Source organism: Mus musculus, chromosome 16 (assembly GCF_000001635.26).
Source record: "Mus musculus strain C57BL/6J chromosome 16, GRCm38.p6 C57BL/6J".
Classification (NCBI taxonomy): Eukaryota; Metazoa; Chordata; class Mammalia; order Rodentia; family Muridae; genus Mus; species Mus musculus.
The window spans coordinates 35502668-35509959 of record NC_000082.6 but is presented as its reverse complement, the minus strand read 5'-3'; the positions used below and the strand labels follow the sequence as shown (position 1 = coordinate 35509959).

Sequence of the window (7292 nt, the reverse complement as noted above, 5' to 3'; positions counted from 1 at the left end):
GAGATGCCTAGGAATCTGAGCCTGCTTTCCAGAAGGATGAGACCATTAATAGATGGAGAAAAGTCTGCAGAGATGCTAGCTGAGGCCTCAGTGACAGAGCTAATTAGAGTGGCTGAGCAGAAAGGAATGTGGCCCTGTGTTCCAGACAGGAAATGTAGGAAGCCTCATGACTGAGAACTGGAGCCTCAGAGGTCAAGGCAGCTCTGGAAAAGCTTAAAGGAAGACACGGTGAGAGGCAGGCAGTTTAATCTAGGAAGTGAGAGAATGAATTAATTACCTGAGGAGAGACAGAGCAGTCGTTCCTGGGAGACAGAACCGCAGGGTGTGCATTACAGAGGAAATGGAGACCTTCCCCAAGGCAATTATGGGGAACGGTGCTCAGGACAGCAGACAGACCAAGAAAGGACAGGTCTCAGAGGACCGAGACCAGGTGATTCAGCTCACTGAGATTATGAGAAACCCCAAGGGAGCAGTGAGTCGATGATGAGGGAGGGCAGATGGCAAGGTCTCCGGAGAGGAGCAGGAAGAGATGTACTGCAGAACAGGCTGCGAGAGAGTGGCGAGGACACCTTTACAGCTGAGGACAGATCTAGAAAGGTGAAGCCTCCAGAGATGGAGGGATCGTAAGAAGCCTGGACTGTCCTACCTGACTCAGGGGTGAGAGATGGGGACCTGGGTGGGACCTGAGGCCTGCAGCAGCCACAGCAGCAGAGAGACGCGATGACAAGAAGGGAAGGGTTGTAAATAGCAGAGAACATCTCTAACTCCAGCAAACTTCAGCAGAGAAGGAATTCCCTGGGAAGCTCTCAGGGGCTCCTAGAATCCAGAAGTATGTTAACTATGTGTGCTCCTTAGCAAAGTAGCCCAACATTATGAGGGTAGACATAACATATTTGTAATTCACAGTTTCTGCAAATTAGCTGTGTGGTTCTGGTTTGAGGGTTCTTTTTAGGGCTCTCGAGGTGTTGGGTAGTTTTGACCTTCTGAAGTTTGGGGCTGGAGGAGCATTTTGAAGATGGCATATTTACTTGGGATTAGCACAACACCCCATTAGTCCATTGACAGCGGACAACGGGTTTCATTCTCTTATAGATGAATCTTATTGCAACCCCGTGGAGCTCTCAGGGCATAGCAGTTGGCTTTCTGCAGAGGAAACAGTCCCAAGGGAATAGGGGGATGGGGAAGAAAGAGCAGTGTCTGCTAGCATCTAGTCTCTCAAGTCACACACCAGTGCGTCACTGTATTCCACATGAAAATGAGTCATGAGTCTAGCTCATTTTGATGGAAAGGGCGAGTTAAGTCTCACCCCCTTGATGATGATGTATATTTGTGTGCACGTTCTGGAAATTAAAAACATCACAGGAAAGTTGGAGATTTGAAGTCTTTAAAAATTAGACAGGAAGTTGCATGGCTACCTCTCCAGTCAAGGTCACACCAAAAATAAAATAAAATAAAATAAAATAAAATAAAATAAAATAAAATAAAATAAAATAAAATACCTGGGTAAGCAGGACATTGAAGTCTCTGCTGCCCAGACATGAAATCTGAACGCAAACGTTCTCTATGTCATGTCACCCTTGTTCAAAGGACAAAGTCACCAACCCCAGAGGCTGATTAGTTGAGGAGTTTGTGTCACTATGTCTCAGTGACGTTTGAGACTTTCCCAAATATAAGGCAAGATCTTGACTAATACCAAAGCCTACATAGTTCAACTAACATACATGTGTGTGTATGCACATGCGTGTGCATGTACACACATATACAGACACAGACATGCACACATGTAATTGCTGATCTCTCAAACACACATGCACACACGCTCGCACGCACGCATTCATGCACATACACACCAAGAGCATTCCCACACCAGAGGGCTCTTGTCTTTTACATTTCCAACTGGGTGTCTATAACAGTTCAATGTCATTGACTTTGGGGGTTAGTGTGGACCCTATGGGTTGAGTGGCCACACCATGCTCGTCAGCACAGAAGAGAGAAACACAAAGTGCCAGGAGACTCATAAGTATCTGTACAAGACATAAGTGATTCAGAGGCCAAAGGACTGCCTTCCATCTCTGAAAGACCCCAGGAGCCCGTTTCTGAAGGTGCGAAGGCTTTCCTGAGGTATTAGGGGGAGGGGGAGGGGGGGACACCACGGACACGGGGCAGGGGGCGGGGGCAGGGTGTTGGGTTTCACAACACCGCTAGGATGAGATTTTGAGTCATTTAAATGTAACTGTAATAGAAGAGCTACCCTATAGGTGGAAGATAGCTAGATAGCCCAGATTCTGAGACATGGCTTTAAATACACACCTTAAAGTCTTTAGTAAGGTGAACATTATTACTACGGCGGAAAACAGTGTCTTCTAAGGTCAATTCTAGATTTAGTTTTAGCAAGACTGCGTGTTTTTTGTTTTTGTTTTTGTTTTTTTAATGAGCTAGATAGAGCCAGAGGCCTTACAGGTAAAGCCACCAGAGAGGGAAAAAGAAAAAGGGAAGGAATACAGATGCATTGTGGAAATAGCTCACAAGACAGATGCAATCAGGAGGAAGCCAGATGCAATTACGTCCTCAGGTGCTCAGTGTCACCTGGGGGCTAGACTTCTAATAGTCCCATATCCCCCGCTCAAGCGTGATGACTGAATAGGGTTTGGGGGAACTCTAGGCACATAAGGAGACCATTTTCTAACTAAAAGCTAAAGAAGGTGCCCAGGAGGTAATACCGCTTTAAGCAGGCTCCTAGCACAATGGTTCTTAGCGTATGAATCGTGACCCATACAGGGGTTGAATAGCAGATATCCTGCATATCAGGTATTTACACTACAATTCATATCAGTAGCAAAATTACAGTTATGAAGTAGCAACAAAAATAATTTTATGGTTGGTGGTGGGCAGGGTCACCACAACACCAGGAGCTGTATTAAAGAGTGGCAGTCTTAGGAAGGCTAAAAGCCACTGTCCTAGCAGGAGACAAGATGAGTGGGTGGAGGGGAAGGCAAGGCCAGGAGAGGTCAAGGGCAGAAAGGACAGTTCTTAACTGCACTTGCCAACTTGAGCACTAGGCCCTGTAATGTGATGTCTCCTTAATGGAATGTCAGATGGATGCCCTGCAAATGGTCTATGATGAATGTCCAATCAATGTCCGATAGTGAATTCCTAATTACTCAATACCCAGTCATGCTGTCCTCAGGCCCACTGAAGCAAGGTGCAGAGAAGGAGGCCCTGAGGTGTCCTCCTGCACCCTGGTGTTTGGAAGGACTTGTCAGGATCTTCTTTTGGTCAGAAGCTTGCTTGGTCACTTTGCTCTGCGGTTTGTCTATAATGCCGAGAGAGTTTCCTTTGTGCACTGACAAACACATTTGTTACAGTGTATTCCAAACACTTGATCATCTCCAACCATGCCCTAGGCCTTGGGCTGGAGGGGGTGGGTGGGAAGATAGTTGGAATCAGCTAGATTCTGTCTTTGTCTTGAGACTCTTTGTCTCACTGTCTCTCTGTCTCTGTCTCTGTCTCTCTCTCTGTTGGGATTCAGGGACTAGAAGACTGAGACACTGGACAAGTTAGAAAAATGTAATACACTGTGAAAAAGAACTAGTAAACAGTAGTGTCACCTATGTGATGCAGGTAGATGCCCTGACTGTGCAGTCTCATGCACTCTTCAGCACGACCCCGGGAACATTCCTATCTCATCTGCAGAAGGAGGAGATGGACTTGTGGCACCTCTCTGGGTCATCTGGACAGTAAGTGGCAGAGCCTGCCCCATGCCCATGTCCTTCGAAGGACGCAGGCTTTTGTTTCCAAAATTACTTTGTCACCTGGAGAAAAAACAAATTATAAAGAAACACTGGGCTGGCAAGGCTGCTCCTCTGGTAAAGGCACCTGCCCACAGCTATGGAGATCCCAGTTCAATCCCAGGGTCCCACAGTGGAAGGAGAAACATTGTAACCTTGTTCACTGGTTCAGCCTTGGCTCTGAATACACAACACGAGCACTTTGTGCCCTCACGTTGTACACCGCCAGTAAACATGACCTGAACTGCCCTGGCTCAGACTGGAGCCTACAGAATGTTATCAAGCAACAGGATTTGCTTGTTTGCTTGTTTGTTTGTTTGTTTGTTTGTTTGTTTTTTACTGTGTGTGCAAAGTTTCTTGCTTTTACAGAAATATAAGAATTTTATTACAGAAAGCCAAGAATTCTAATATGTTCCTACTATCATTCCCCAGCACATAAGTGTCTGATTGGTAACGCTTTGAGCTGTATTGTTAAAATGGTTGGTTTTTTAAATTGCTGTTTGAATTAGTGACTTAAATTTCATGAAACCACTAAATACATTTTGATTTGGGATTAGGACAGAATTTCCAACCATTTCAGAAATGGCACCAAAGACACTTCTACCATTTTGTATTATGTATTTATGCAAAGCAAATTTCCCAGCAAGGATCAGCTTAAAATAAAAATATTGATCAACCCTGAAAAAATGTTGAAGACTCATGCAGTAACAAATTTTCAGCCAAGATTTGTTTGGTAAAAATAAATAATTAGGTCTATCTCATTATTATGGCCTCTTATGCATTAATACTAATTAAGTAATTAGTATAAACTTTTGTATTAAGTGTTTAGCATTAATCTTTAATAAATGGTATGCTTATATGTTTAACAAATAACTTTTTTTTTTTGAGACAGGGTTTCTCTGTGTAGGCCTGGCTGGCCTGGAACTCACTCTGTAGACCAGGCTGGCCTTGAACTCAGAAATCCTCCTGCCTCTGCCTCCCAAGTGCTGGAATTAAAGGTGTGTGTCATCACCGCCTGGCAACAAATAATTTCTTTAAAATACATTTCTTTTTTTAATGATTTATCATTGTGAAGTGTTTGATTTGTGAACCTATTTTATATATTTGTATGCTTGAGGCTTCATACAAGTTTTGGATGAAAATAGGGTCAAAAGTATATAAAGTCTAAGAAGCTCTGATTCAAGCCAGGAGAACATTTGTCCCCTTTTGGAGGCCTTGGTATAGAGAGAGCCACATACAAAAAAGGTTGAGATTCCCGAAGAACAGGGCCACACAAGGATGTGGCTTGAAACCTATTTATTTTTGCTGTTGCATCTCCTCTTTCGCCTCAGCCCTCTTTGACGACATGCTTATGGTCCCTTGGAGCCTGGCTTTCCCGGATTGCAACCTCCTGCTGTTCTCAGACAAACTCTCCCGATTGGACAGCAGAGCTGCATCGCTCACTTTGTGTTGACAACCTCATGCTCATTAACCCACTCAACAGCTGCACACAGAGGAAGCAACACACAGGACGGGAGCAAAGCAGGAAAGGGATAATTAAAAGGGCCCCAGTTGATTCTGGAGCCACGGCTTCTTGGGCTTCAGTCTCCTTGATCAGCATCCTCTGCCAGGTCCTTTCTGTAGTCGCAGAACTCTCCTGATCTCTAAACTGAAATCTGGTTAATGGTTCACAAAGAATGGTGAAGAGTTCGCACTGAGGTCCCCAGGCTGTGACCACTAGGTCAGAACAACCATGCAGGGCCTATGAGCCGCTGTTCTTGTTACTGTGACTGATGAAGCAACTTAGGGAATGAAGGGTTTAGCTGGCTTACAGTTCGAAAGGATACCATCCATCATGGTGGGGAAGCTGGGGGAGTAGGCATGTGAGGGAGCTGGTCTCGTTGCACTCTCCGTCAATGTGCTGGCTAGTTTTATGTCAACTTAACACAGATGGAGTCATCTGAAAGGAGGGAGCTGCAACTGAGAAGATAACTCCATAATATAGGGCTGTAGGCAGGTCTGAAAAGCGTTTTCTTATCCTATTATATGCGATAGTAGCACTCTGGGCCGGTGCTCCTCGGTGCTATAAGAAAGCATGGGCAAGCAATGAGGAGCGAGCCAGTAAGCAGCCTTCCCCATGGCCTGTGCATTGATTGGCTACTGCCTTCAACTTCTTGCCTGGTTGGAGTTTCTGCCTTAGCTTCTCTCAATGGACTGTGACTCAGGGATATGCAAATCATGGTGCTTTGTCACAGCAATAGAAACCAAGACAGTCAGGAACCAGAGAGTGGACAAGAACAGGGCTAGATGATAAAACTGAAAGGCCCATCCCCAGAGACCCACTTCCTCCAGGAAGGCTCCACCTCCTAAAGAATCTACAATCTTTTAAAGTAGTACCACCAGCTGGGGACCAAATGTTCAAAAACTTGAGCCTTGGGGGACACTCCACATGGAAGCCACAATGGAAGATTAAAATCCCTGTGCACATGTCCAGCTAGAACCCAATTTTAGACATTCAGAATGCATTTTCTCTTTTTTAAAAAAAAGATTTATTTTTAGCCAGGAGAGATGACACTTCCCCTTTAATCACAGCACTTGGGAGACAGAGGCGGGTAGGTCTTTATGAGTTCAAGACCAGCCAGGTCTACAAAGCAACTTCCCAGGCCAGCCATGTCTACAAAGTGAGACTCTGTCTCAAAAAGAAACAAAACAAAACAAAACAAAAAGAGCATTTATTTTTATATTTTAATTATGCATATGTGTGTATATGTCTGTGTAGGGGTCTGTGCATATGAGTACGGGTGCCCATGGAGGCCAAGAGATAGCATCGGATCCCCTGAAGCTGGAGTTATAGGTTGTTGTGAACTGCCTGAAGTGGTTGCTGAGAACGACACTCTGGATTTCTACAAGAAGACTCTGCACTCTTAGCTGCTGAGATATCTCTTTAGCCTTCCAGAATCACATTTCTTTAAAAAAAACTACATTATATATATAAATATATGCATAAAATTTTTAAATGATGTATATGTCTGTTTATAAACATATGCGTGCGTGCGTGCGTGCGTGTGTGTGTGTGCTCGCCTCCAGAGTTCAAAACCCCTAAAGCTGGAGTTACAGATGGTTGTGAGCTGCCATGTGGATACTAGAAACTTGGCTCCTCTGTAAGAGCAGCAAGTGCTCTTAACTACCGAGCCATCTCTCCAGCCCCCTCCCCCACAGAACTGTACTTCTAATTCCACAAGACCCTGTCCGTCCCTGTGGTCTTACAGCTCCCATGTCTACGTTCTCCTCTCTGATCAGAACCCCTTGCATTACCTTCCCCCCCCACACACACACACACTGAGCAATGCATGAAGTCACGTGTCCTGTATCTTAGCTTTCCAGTAGCCAGAATCAACCTTTACATATTTACTGCCAAGAGAGACAATACTCAGTCGCCAGTCACACAGAGCTTGTAATCTCCAAGGTCAAGAGGGAAGCAGATGTCTTCGGCGGCCTCATAACCCTCAGTGCATCCACGATAAA

At 44.9% G+C, this 7292-nt stretch overlaps 1 long non-coding RNA gene across 1 annotated transcript; it reads left to right on the top strand.

Annotated features, from left to right (window-relative positions):
- The first annotated feature begins 540 nt into the window (after positions 1-540).
- Positions 541-6790, top strand: 1600019K03Rik (RIKEN cDNA 1600019K03 gene). Its single transcript, NR_040481.1, has 3 exons — positions 541-657; positions 3622-3737; positions 6547-6790. It is a non-coding gene; the product is annotated as an RIKEN cDNA 1600019K03 gene (long non-coding RNA).